The 14,412-nt window shown below is 35.9% G+C and overlaps 1 pseudogene; it reads right to left on the reverse strand.

Moving 5' to 3' along the window:
- Window positions 1-13,139: 13,139 nt before the first annotated feature.
- Window positions 13,140-14,189, reverse strand: LOC150106133 (E3 ubiquitin-protein ligase RNF217 pseudogene; annotated as a pseudogene).
- Window positions 14,190-14,412: the final 223 nt, after the last annotated feature.

The raw sequence follows: 14,412 nt of genomic DNA on the forward strand, positions 1-14,412 counted from the left end.
CGGACTGGATACATGTCGAAAGTCTCTCTTTAGCTCTAAGAGTGTTGTTTTCTATACCAGGATGGTCTGTAAAGTTCTCGATCAATGATGGCAATGCTATCGGCAAGATTTTTTTTTCCTAAGGTGGTACATCTGTTATAAGCACCCATGTGAAATTGAAAGTCATTCTATCAAGTAGTTTGTTTTATATAGCTGTCTAATGCAAAAGTGTTGTCTGTATTCCTTGAAATGGATAAAATTGAGTATCGTGCGGTTATAAAATTCTTTGTAAAAGAAGGTTTAATGCCAAAAGAAATTCATTCCAAGTTCATAAAAGTTTTGGGTACTGTTGTCCTTCGTTTTCGACAATTAATAAATGGACTGCCGAGCTTGGTATGGCCAGCGAAGGCTGGTCGTACCAGCCTTGAAAATGATCCACATGAGGGACGTCCAAAAAGTGTAACAACTCCAGAAATCATTGATCAAGTGCACGATATGGTATTGGATAACAGGCGAGTCAAAGTGCGTGAAATTGCCGAGACTATAGGCATTTCAAAAGAAAGTGTAGGATAATTTTGCATGACGAATTGCAATTTGAAAAAGCTTTGCGCAAGATGGGAGCCATGCTTGCTGACAGCAGATCAAAAACGCACTTGCATGAAAATCTCTGAACAGTGCTTGGGGCGTTTTAACAAAAATAAAACTGATTTTGTGCATCGATTTAATACCATGGATGAGACTTGGATTCATGATTACACACACAGAATCCAAACAGCAGTCAAAACAGTGGACAAAAGCCGGTTGTTCAGCCCCAAATAAGACAAAGTCGGTTCACTCAGCAGGAAACGTCATGGCATCGGGGTTTTGGGTTGCTAAAAGCATTTTATTTATTATTTATCTTCAAAAAGGTAAAACAATAACTGGGGAATATTATTCCGAACATTAAACCAAACTAGACGAAAAAATTCGTGAGAAAAGACCCGTCTTGCAGAAGAAAAAAATCATCTTTCATCAGGACAATGCACCTGACCACAAAGGTTTTGGCAATGGTGAAAATTAAAGGATCTGCACTATGAATTGTTGGAACATCCACCCTATTCCCCAGATTTGACTCCCTCTGAACTTCTGTCTCTTCCCAAAACTAAAATTCATCATCGCTAGTCAGGGTTTCCTTCGAATCAAGAGGTGATTGCAGCTGTAGAGGGGTATTTTGCAGATCTTACTGAGAACCACTACAGGGACGGGATAATTGCGCTGGAGCATCGCTGAAATAAATGTATTAGTCCTAAGGGAGATTATGTTGAAACAGTTAAAATAATTTTGAAATTATAATTTCGTTTTTTCATTGTTAGGCCGAGAACTTTTCAGCCCATCCTCGTACACGGGAATTCATACAACTCTTTCCACTGGTCTTCACACATATCTGAATCTTCAGTTTTAGTTCCTCACAAAGCAAAGTAATCTTCCCTCGAAATTCTTATTGATATTTGAGGTTCATGTTTACGGTTTTCAATCAGCATACAATATGAATCTTTTAGATGCAATTTAATTCACAAAAGAATTTACTGCATTTACTGTTTCTTACATGAGCTGTTTAGTATTTAAGGGGACTGACATTATCAGTATATGCAAGCAGTTTGTCTTTACCCTTTCCATGCATATCGAAACCTTGAATAATTTCATTGGTCTTGATTCCTCTGATTAGTAGTTCTAGGGTTAAAAGAAAAGGGACATAGGGAGAGGATCTCCTCGTCGACAGGAACACTTCATTTGGAAAGCTGTGGAAAACTATTTGTTCACAAACACTCGGCATTCAATATTTTCATAATAATCGTTCAACGAGTTCAACTTTTGTCCAAACCCTACTTTTTAATATGTAAAGATGTAGGTATACAACTTACCTTGTCCAAGGGTTTTTACATGTCGAATTTCAGCAGAAGATATGGCTGATAGTTCAAATTGACAACAGTATTCACCTATGCATGTCAGGTATGTTATTTCATCTGCTATATTGTTCCATTCTTTCATGGTGCATGTCTGAGGAGCGATACTAGTGACGTACTCTTCATTCAAAGTTTCTGATTGCCATTGCCAAGGAATGTGAAATGAAGGGCTTCAAAAAGGCATGTTTGTAGGGGAACTAGTTGAGAGGTAGCAGTATCCAGGAAACTTTCCTGGATACCTCTTATTGTAATTGTGATTACATAATTATTGTTGTTGTAATTGTGAACAAACAGTTTTCAACAGACTTACAAATAAAGTGCTGCTACGTCTGCTACTGCCAGAATTGTATATTGCTCTCAGAATGTAGTTAAGGTATTCCAAGAGCAGAAGGATAGTGCATGAAAGAGCAGTAGCTGGGATAATGACGGACAACAACTTCTCATGAATGCTCATGATGATTCTAAGCTTTCCACCTTGTGTATGTGTATAGACAAAGAACTGTGGAACAGTTGTCCATGGAATTTAATCAGGAAAAGAACACGGTGTGTCACAGATAAAAATCCAACACATCTTCCTCCTTCGTATGGTCTCCGGTGAAGGTGCCCAGTCAAGGTACCTTATGATTTATCGACGACTAGAAATATCATTGTACCATTGAAGACAGGGAAATAGGTGTCTTTTCGGATGATTCTTTATTAGAAGCAGTAGGAAGGTCATTAAAAAACCAAGGCACAAAGGCAGAGTTATTGTATTGTATGGTGGAATGTTTTCCTGCCAGATCACTTCTATTCCATTCATGGTTACTGTCTAGGATAGTGGTTCCCAACCTTTTTTCACTTGCGTACCCTTTTTAAACTCATTTCTATAAATTGTACCCCTTGTTTTTAAAATAGCTGTTTTTAAATACTGACACTTTTGTTCAGTGCCGATCTTAATGTAAAATAGTTTACTTGACTTGTTTTTCCGCCATTACTGATTAATTTTCGTGTACCCCTGAGGGCCCAGCACGTACCACCGGTTGGGAACCGATGGTCTATGCAAATGGCACAGAAGTGATCCAGCAGGATAATGCCACTTTTTCAGTATCATATCGTGCTGGGGGCGGTTCGCTGAACAGGACAGTGGCATGGCACATTAAACCTGCTGGACCACTGGTAGGGTTGGTGGTATCACACCAGACAATGAAATTCACCCACCACCTAAAGATATTCCAGACATCCATGACCTTAGAGCTATTAATTGAGAATCTGAGAAATTATTCAGTAGACCAACAGGAACGAGTGTTGTGAAAACCATACAAAATAGAGCGGAGATGATAAGCGCACTGAAAATGCAGATAGAGATTTAGTTGTTTCCCTGTACAAAGCCCAGATCAGACCACACACCTTAAGTACACCCTCTGTCCAAAAAGAAACCGAACTTTTCGAAAATACAAGAAACTAGTGACGCCACCTGTTGTATCTTTTTTTATCAAAAGCGGCAACCTTCATTAGTGTTGTGTCAGCTGTTTATGACATTTGTTACATTAGAAGCCGAGTTATAGTGCCAAGAGTGACAGTGTGTTTTGACGAACGGTCGTCACGATATTCATGTCGTACGCCACGAATTCTCGCTATAAATCACTTCAAAACTTCGAAATAAAACTCACCATTGACCATTTGGCCAAGTGGAACGAATTCTTTGTGGATGATGCCCTTGGAATCGTAGAAACAAATCAGCATTGTCTTTACTTTTGAGTTCTCCAAGCGACGTTTTCTGGGATGCCTCTCTTCTGGTGGTCTCCACTCAGCACTCTCTTTCGGGCTCATACTCAAAACACCACGTTTCGTCACCAGTAATGATCGTTTCAGGGAAGTTTGAGTCCTTACGAACGGTTTTAATGAGGACCTTGCAGTGTTTAATTCGGTACATTTTTTGATCGTCGGTCAACTTGTGGGGAACAAATCGCGAATTCTATTTACAATTTGGACAGAGAGTTTGGGTCCAAATGTTGTGCACAGTTGATTTTGGAATCCTCAGTTCATCTCCAATCAACCTCACCGAACGATTTCGGGTTTCCTTTGATGAAATCACGCACTGTTTGGATGTTAACTTCGCTCAGTCCAGTTTTTGGACGGCCCGGCTTTTCGTCGTCCTCAAGCGTCTCACGACCACTTTGAAATCGCTTAAACTACTCGTGAACTTGAGTATGGGATAAATATTCATCACCGTATGCTTTTTGAAGCATTTGATGCGTTTCGGTAAAACCTTTACCGAAACGCAACAAATTTTTGTGCTAAATCAAATTTAGCACAAAAGTCAATCGCAGCTCTCTGTTTGAAATTCATTTCCGCCCATTCGTCAAATCCACTGTCACTCTTAGCACTATAATTCGGCTTCTAATGAAACAAATGTCATAAACAGTTGAACAACACTAAAGAAGGTTGCCGCTTTCGATAACAAAAAGATACAACAAGTGGCGCCACTAGTTTCTTGTATTTTCGAAAAGTTCGGTTTCTTTTTGGACAGAGGGTGTATTATGATGTGCAAATTGGGGACCTGATTTCTATTTTGATGGAGAAAATCTAAAACGCAATAAGCAATATGAATATTCTGGAACGTTAGTTATGTGGAGAAGCCAAGGAAATGTAAATTGCAGAGCTTAGTGGATATGTAATATGATGGAGAGAGAGAGAGAGAGAGAGAGAGAGAGAGAAGGGAGAAACTACTGTCCTTGAAAGTTGCATAAGCGTTTGCAACAAGGTATGACGTATTGTTTACATTTGCATTGATGGAAGAATAAAATACGACGTAAAGGTTGAGTTTGATTAGTTTGTTGTTGTGAATGAGTTAATCGTTGAGTCAGACATCCTACGATAAACATGCTGATTCCATACAGCATGTTTATGTAAATGTTTATGCATGTTTATGTATGTACAGACCAGCATGTACAGGTCTGTTAATAATAATAATTTGACGGTGTAGGTAGTTTATTCTTTCACTCATGTGAAAATAAGCTACTTCCTTCTGTCCTTAAGCACAAGAGCACCGTGTACTATACATACAAGAGTATGTATAGCACACGGTGTGTACTATACACACGACACACTTTAGAGTTAATTGTCGAGTACATTTTTGTATGTATTTAGCAATTAAACCTAAAGTATTAGGGAAAAAAATACAAATAAGGTATTAGACAAAAAATTACACACTTCGGGTGTTTTATATCCAGAAGCTACAAGTTTTAGTGGCGAAAATGGCAGAATTCATTATATTTGTAGTTACACGACGAAATAACCAGTTTGTTTGTTTTTTAATTATACTTATTAGTCAAAAGTCTCCGTGTCCAATAAAAACCTAAAGTCTACTAAATAATTTTTATATTTAATTCCAAAATATATTAAATTTTTGTAATTCTTTTAAATTTTCATCCTTGTTATTTATTTATCTCATTTGGTTCAGTTTTTGTAATGGCAGTAAACCCTGCTGTGAAATTAAAAAATACAAAAAAAAAAATAGTTTTAGGGAGATGACTTATTCACGTTTTATACTGATGGCGCTGTTGTAATTATCGGTGATTGAAATATTATTATCAGGCCTCTGTGTGTTTTATGTCTGCATGTTTATCATAGGATGTCTGACTTAAGGCTTAATAATATATATATATATATATATATATATATATATATATATATATATATATATATATATATATATATATATATATATATATGTTAAAGATACCAAGCAATTTTAAACCTGGTTTTACTCCATTTCCCAAGTAAGCAAACAGACTAAAAGTCAAGTTTGCGCCTGCAATTGATGCAAGTCTAGCTGATCCCACAGGTAGTGCAGGATCAGGGCAACTCGTGGCAAAGGTGGAACAAGCTCCGATCACTAATCTTAATATTTACCCTTAATGCCAAAACACATCACCAAGAAGGGGATGTATGATGTTTTGTATTAAAGGCAAGAGGCCACTACCCAGACCGGTTTCGACCTTTATTGAGGTCTTGTCAGTGGGAGCTAGGCTAGAAATATCAAGATTTAGTAATACTGAGCTTGTAAGTATTTTGCCAAAACAAGTTACCATAAGGTGTTTTAACCTTATTAAATAAAAATCTCTGGAGGAGATATAAATGTAGAAAGTATTTTTACCTTGGGTATAAATATGTTAAAGATACCAAGCAATTTTAAACCTGGTTTTACTCCATTTCCCAAGTAAGCAAACAGACTAAAAGTCAAGTTTGCGCCTGCAATTGATGCAAGTCTAGCTGATCCCACAGGTAGTGCAGGATCAGGGCAACTCGTGGCAAAGGTGGAACAAGCTCCGATCACTAATCTTAATATTTACCCTTAATGCCAAAACACATCACCAAGAAGGGGATGTATGATGTTTTGTATTAAAGGCAAGAGGCCACTACCCAGACCGGTTTCGACCTTTATTGAGGTCTTGTCAGTGGGAGCTAGGCTAGAAATATCAAGATTTAGTAATACTGAGCTTGTAAGTATTTTGCCAAAACAAGTTACCATAAGGTGTTTTAACCTTATTAAATAAAAATCTCTGGAGGAGATATAAATGTAGAAAGTATTTTTACCTTGGGTATAAATATGTTAAAGATACCAAGCAATTTTAAACCTGGTTTTACTCCATTTCCCAAGTAAGCAAACAGACTAAAAGTCAAGTTTGCGCCTGCAATTGATGCAAGTCTAGCTGATCCCACAGGTAGTGCAGGATCAGGGCAACTCGTGGCAAAGGTGGAACAAGCTCCGATCACTAATCTTAATATTTACCCTTAATGCCAAAACACATCACCAAGAAGGGGATGTATGATGTTTTGTATTAAAGGCAAGAGGCCACTACCCAGACCGGTTTCGACCTTTATTGAGGTCTTGTCAGTGGGAGCTAGGCTAGAAATATCAAGATTTAGTAATACTGAGCTTGTAAGTATTTTGCCAAAACAAGTTACCATAAGGTGTTTTAACCTTATTAAATAAAAATCTCTGGAGGAGATATAAATGTAGAAAGTATTTTTACCTTGGGTATAAATATGTTAAAGATACCAAGCAATTTTAAACCTGGTTTTACTCCATTTCCCAAGTAAGCAAACAGACTAAAAGTCAAGTTTGCGCCTGCAATTGATGCAAGTCTAGCTGATCCCACAGGTAGTGCAGGATCAGGGCAACTCGTGGCAAAGGTGGAACAAGCTCCGATCACTAATCTTAATATTTACCCTTAATGCCAAAACACATCACCAAGAAGGGGATGTATGATGTTTTGTATTAAAGGCAAGAGGCCACTACCCAGACCGGTTTCGACCTTTATTGAGGTCTTGTCAGTGGGAGCTAGGCTAGAAATATCAAGATTTAGTAATACTGAGCTTGTAAGTATTTTGCCAAAACAAGTTACCATAAGGTGTTTTAACCTTATTAAATAAAAATCTCTGGAGGAGATATAAATGTAGAAAGTATTTTTACCTTGGGTATAAATATGTTAAAGATACCAAGCAATTTTAAACCTGGTTTTACTCCATTTCCCAAGTAAGCAAACAGACTAAAAGTCAAGTTTGCGCCTGCAATTTGCTTACTTGGGAAATGGAGTAAAACCAGGTTTAAAATTGCTTGGTATCTTTAACATATTTATACCCAAGGTAAAAATACTTTCTACATTTATATCTCCTCCAGAGATTTTTATTTAATAAGGTTAAAACACCTTATGGTAACTTGTTTTGGCAAAATACTTACAAGCTCAGTATTACTAAATCTTGATATTTCTAGCCTAGCTCCCACTGACAAGACCTCAATAAAGGTCGAAACCGGTCTGGGTAGTGGCCTCTTGCCTTTAATACAAAACATCATACATCCCCTTCTTGGTGATGTGTTTTGGCATTAAGGGTAAATATTAAGATTAGTGATCGGAGCTTGTTCCACCTTTGCCACGAGTTGCCCTGATCCTGCACTACCTGTGGGATCAGCTAGACTTGCATCAATTGCAGGCGCAAACTTGACTTTTAGTCTGTTTGCTTACTTGGGAAATGGAGTAAAACCAGGTTTAAAATTGCTTGGTATCTTTAACATATTTATACCCAAGGTAAAAATACTTTCTACATTTATATCTCCTCCAGAGATTTTTATTTAATAAGGTTAAAACACCTTATGGTAACTTGTTTTGGCAAAATACTTACAAGCTCAGTATTACTAAATCTTGATATTTCTAGCCTAGCTCCCACTGACAAGACCTCAATAAAGGTCGAAACCGGTCTGGGTAGTGGCCTCTTGCCTTTAATACAAAACATCATACATCCCCTTCTTGGTGATGTGTTTTGGCATTAAGGGTAAATATTAAGATTAGTGATCGGAGCTTGTTCCACCTTTGCCACGAGTTGCCCTGATCCTGCACTACCTGTGGGATCAGCTAGACTTGCATCAATTGCAGGCGCAAACTTGACTTTTAGTCTGTTTGCTTACTTGGGAAATGGAGTAAAACCAGGTTTAAAATTGCTTGGTATCTTTAACATATTTATACCCAAGGTAAAAATACTTTCTACATTTATATCTCCTCCAGAGATTTTTATTTAATAAGGTTAAAACACCTTATGGTAACTTGTTTTGGCAAAATACTTACAAGCTCAGTATTACTAAATCTTGATATTTCTAGCCTAGCTCCCACTGACAAGACCTCAATAAAGGTCGAAACCGGTCTGGGTAGTGGCCTCTTGCCTTTAATACAAAACATCATACATCCCCTTCTTGGTGATGTGTTTTGGCATTAAGGGTAAATATTAAGATTAGTGATCGGAGCTTGTTCCACCTTTGCCACGAGTTGCCCTGATCCTGCACTACCTGTGGGATCAGCTAGACTTGCATCAATTGCAGGCGCAAACTTGACTTTTAGTCTGTTTGCTTACTTGGGAAATGGAGTAAAACCAGGTTTAAAATTGCTTGGTATCTTTAACATATTTATACCCAAGGTAAAAATACTTTCTACATTTATATCTCCTCCAGAGATTTTTATTTAATAAGGTTAAAACACCTTATGGTAACTTGTTTTGGCAAAATACTTACAAGCTCAGTATTACTAAATCTTGATATTTCTAGCCTAGCTCCCACTGACAAGACCTCAATAAAGGTCGAAACCGGTCTGGGTAGTGGCCTCTTGCCTTTAATACAAAACATCATACATCCCCTTCTTGGTGATGTGTTTTGGCATTAAGGGTAAATATTAAGATTAGTGATCGGAGCTTGTTCCACCTTTGCCACGAGTTGCCCTGATCCTGCACTACCTGTGGGATCAGCTAGACTTGCATCAATTGCAGGCGCAAACTTGACTTTTAGTCTGTTTGCTTACTTGGGAAATGGAGTAAAACCAGGTTTAAAATTGCTTGGTATCTTTAACATATTTATACCCAAGGTAAAAATACTTTCTACATATATATATATATATATATATATGTGTGTGTGTGTGTGTGTGTGTGTGTGTGTGTGTGTGTGTGTGCATATATATATATTTCGTATATATCGTAAATTTTAATAAAAAATTACAGTGATATAATCGGGTCCAGAAAAAAAAAAGATATTATATATTTTTTCAGTTTTCGATGTTTGTTCCCTTCTTTGTTATTTACAGTATAATTTTCCATTCTATTTCAATATTATCACTTATGCCTATTTCTAGCAACCCTCTTAATTTTTTTGTGGGGAGGGGTTATAGTTTTTTTATGTTTTCTTCTTGTTCACTGTGATATTTTCTAAATATAAATAAATAAAATAAAAATAATAGTGTTCTAGGTAAATACTGTGTATGTAATTAAAGTATTTCAGGTCATTCCTAAACAATAAATGGCACCACGCCGCTAATTATATTTGGTTATTCATTTTTTATTTTCCTCCAACCCAAGAAAGGTTGTAAACCTATAGTACATTAGTACCATGAGTTGGGTGAATTTTTTTTTTTTTTAATTGTTTTGTAATTTTTAGTCAGAAAAATCCTGCTTGAGAGATTAAACATGAAACATTTTCAAGCCACATCAGGCCTCCAATAAAGGGGGGGGGGAGTTGCTATCACATTACACGAAGGCGATAAATGCTTTCTTTTCATTCTAATGTGCCACAATATAAAAAAGGTTTGTGTCTTTGCTCATATGATTTTTTATAAGAGATACTCACACGTAATATTTTAATGAAAATAGCTAAACCATGTAACGCTTCTCGCAAAACGAACAGTTTAAAGTCAGCTTCAGCTTTTGGAAGCCGGTCTACACTCTTCAACATCATAAGGAACATAAGATGGTGGAAGTAGTCTATAAATCTATATCGTAAGTCTAAATTTATAGACTACTTCCACCACCGTATATTCCTAACCCTAACTAATATTATTGCATGTAAACAGTGCAGGTTATATAGTTAAATTTTTCTGAGCTGTTGGGTTAAAACTTACCTTTTCTTTGAAAAAAAATCTAAGTGAATTATATTTATTTCTAAGTGAATTATATATATATATATATATATATATATATATATATATATATATATATATATATATATATATAACCGCTTTTCAGTATAATGTTAGTATAAAGTAAATCAGTATAACGGATTAGTCCTGCTTATACAAATTTTTTCAAGTTATATAAATTTTCAAAATAATATAAACTAGTAATATAAAGTTAAGAGATTTATTCAAATTTTCTTTACATTAATTTTTCATTAATAAATAAATTAATTTTGAAGATTCAACGAAAATAGATAAGAGAATTTTACAAGAATGTTTCGCATTGGACTCGAGAGTTCGCCGATTATTTTTTTATCGCTCACGCCACCCTAACAGCCCGCTAATTTAACAGGTTCGAATGACGAGAAGAATGAGTTATCAGTAGTAAGCCGGCTTTTAGTGCCGAACCACATGCATCCGCTCCGATTAAAATTCACGGAACTCATCAATTAATCATAAGTTGATTTATGATATATCAAAAAATAAAGAACTATTTTAGGTATATTTTCGTAAATTTTAATCAAAAATTACAGTGATATAATCGGGTCCAGAATTTATTTGTTCGTTTCCGGGAAGATCTGAAGGGGCCCGAACGGAAGACGACCTACATTCATAATTACATGTACCATTCGTTGTTCGTTTAAACTCTTATCTCATATTTTTTGACATCTTTTATACACGCCTGTGTTTATTGCACACTTCGCACACGCCACCAGCCGTACCTATATATATATATATATATATATATCTTTAAAAAGTATCAACAAACAATTATCCCACCGTCAACGTAGCAACGTAGAGACACAGAACAACCCCAAAGGTCTCCTTGCCATATATCAGCACACTATCCAAAAAACTGAGTAGAATCTTAAAGAAATTCAACATACAAACGTGCTTCTCGACTCTTCCAAAAATAAGATCAAGTTTCAGCAACTATAAACAATCTCAAAACCTTCTACAATTTCCAGGTATATACAAAGTCACATGTGAGTGCGGAAAACCTACTATGGCCAAACGGAGAAATCTATTCTCCTACACTCGAGGAGCACCAGAGAGACATTGCTTATAAGAGAACCAGAGCAACTGCCCTATCAGGCCATGTCCTGTTTTCAATAAACACGAACAACGAAAGCCGCCAACATGAAGTAAATTGGAGATCAACTTCAAACCTACACATTTGCCATGATGAGGTAGAACGCCGCATTGTAGAATCAAAAGAAATCACCTTGGACCCTCTTCATATGAACAATAATCTCAGCTATAATTTGCCTGACTCTTTCAGCTCTGCTATCAGATACTGGAGATCGCGTGATTCCACACACGCACAGGTGTACAACAATAGAACTTTAACATGGACTATAGCTCAAGTTCATAATAACTGTAATTCACAGTCGAATATCATAACTTTATAATTGTCTAGTTTTAGAGTGTCTCAATGTTTTCAGTGTCTTTTAATAACTTTCTATGTTCTTAACGCCTGATGAAGTCGATCCCGACGAAACATGTTGCGTTCCAAATAAATCTCAATTTGTTATAATTCTCGGTTTTTTTAATCAGTTTATATAAAAATGAATATATATATATATATATATATATAAGGCCGCAACAGGCCATACTAGCCTAAATCCTTGATACGTATGATGATGATGATGATGATGATGATGATAATAATAATAATAATAATAATAATAATAATAATAATAATAATAATAATAATAATAATAATAATAATAATAATAATAATAATAATAATAATAATAATAATAATAAACCAATTAAACAAGTGAATAATTCACACGTCACAGTAAGATGCAGATCAATAATAAAATTAATTCATTTCAAAATTTAAAGCTGATAATTTAATGATATTTTAAAACTAACTTCAGTACAAAAAAAAAAAATTACAAGATTAAGAATATTTAACGTTTAATATTAAATATCAAACAAGGCTTTTGCGCGTTAAGTTTTTTCACGTGCAAGCCTTGTTTGCTCACGCTTGGGTAAAGGATTAAAACAAAAATATAATTTATTGTCAACAAGTATATTATAAGATAATAAATAAATAAATTTTACGAGAAATATGACAAGAACCAAGCTCGCAAGCAATAAATAATTACAGAAAACATTTTTATGATTTGATTTTTTTGTGTGTGATTTGAACTCACAGATGTTTGTAAGCCTATATTAGATTAGTACGGTGAGTGATGTAAGGAATTTCTTTCTTTCTTTTTTTTATTAATTTTATATCATTTTTGTATTTTTGAATTTTATTATTTTACATAATTCATAACTGCTTCTCTAGAGAGCAAATATGGAACTTTTTCAAGCCACTTCAGGTCTCCAGTAAAGGAAAGTATTCCAAACATTCATGCTGATAGCGGGATTCGAACCTTCAGCATGATGGTTGAAGAGTGAATGTAACATCTCGGCCAGAAAAGGGATTTACCATGTTCAATAGAATGTTACGGAATACATTACAAAATAAAATACAATAATAAATAAATAAAAACAAAATTAAATAAAAAAAATCAGCTTTCATAAAATACACTTTATTTCATGTTTATTACAAAAGTAACAAATGACTATTAAAAACACAAATAACGTAACAAACACACATGAGTATTTGTGGCTAGTGAATGGCAACACTTGAATACAAAACACAAATATTTTAAAATTTACACGGTTTTGATCTTTACAGTTTTTTTAAAGGCTTACTTTACTTGGAAAGCATATATTCATTTTCATGCTACCGGAATGTCAAGGATGACCTCTCTTCTTGTCTCTGATGACGGATAGTTCGGCGTAGTTTATACAGTTTGACTGCTCCATATGTAGGTAATACTATGGGACTGGCTGCGAGACATACTGGAAGCAGGAACATTCCAATCATTATTTTACCAACCAACACAGATCCCCTGATGCACATTCTGAGTAAAGGCTTGTTGGGGTGGTAGTTGTATTTGCATCCTAACACACTGTATTTGGAGTCGTGGCCCCCAAAAAACATCATCCTAATCAGGACATCTCCGCATTTGTAGCAGAAGCTCGTGTTGCATTGCGTGCATTTCATGTGATTGCATCCACCAGATATTTGGAAGTAGGTGTTGCACTTTGGACATTTCCTCGCATTTCGATGCTCTCCCAGTTCTTTATTTCTGCACCACTTCTTAAACGTGGGATCATTCTGAAATTCTTTGCACGTGATGTTGTTATGCCATGATACTTCACATCTCGGGCACCATCGTAGTCCACACAATTCACACGTGACTGGAGAGTTCTTTCTTATATGACTGATATCCATTTGAAGGACATGACTGCAACCAGGACACTTCTTTGTGGAAGCGTCTTGATTTCTTCTCAATAAATTGCAATACATCTGCTGTTGTTGCAAATCAAGATACTGTAGGATTTCTCCAGTTTGCAACTTCACTTTGCAGCTGTGACCGCAACATTCTACCTCTGCTTGGCCTTCGTACAGTTTCAGAGAAAGGTACTTTTGCATGCACCGCACACATACAGCAGTAGAACAACAGGGTCTCGGATGGACAAATTCAGTATTCAAACAAACTACACATTCATCTGCCATGCAGCAATGAGGTTTCTTTGCATGCGGTGTTTCCTCTTCAGAATTGACTGCAGCATGAACAAATGGTAGCGTAAGATCTTCCACATCACGTTTTTCAAAGCCAATTTTAATCCTAGATCGATGTGGTTTCGTTGTTAAGATGTCAACACAGTTCTCCTTTTCAGTGTCCCTTTTGTGTCGATCTCCCTCTTTTGTTTTCCTTTTTAACATGATCAACTTTTCCAAAACTATCCTCCTAAATGGCACACACGTCAAAAAACAAAACTCTAGTTAACTTTTCTCAGTAGTATACGACTGTCAGTATCTTGACTGAAGACAGAACTGTCACTGTTTAATGCTGATTGCATCAGAACCAGTTTGTTGTCCCCATAGGTCTTTGTGTGTAATGACGTCTTATCATTTGGTGACTTCATCGATACAAGTGTAGTTTCGG

Source organism: Typopeltis vanoorti, chromosome 6, assembly GCF_054136105.1.
Source record: "Typopeltis vanoorti isolate ZY-2024b chromosome 6, IOZ_Tvanoo_1.0, whole genome shotgun sequence".
Lineage (NCBI taxonomy): Eukaryota > Metazoa > Arthropoda > Arachnida > Uropygi > Thelyphonidae > Typopeltis > Typopeltis vanoorti.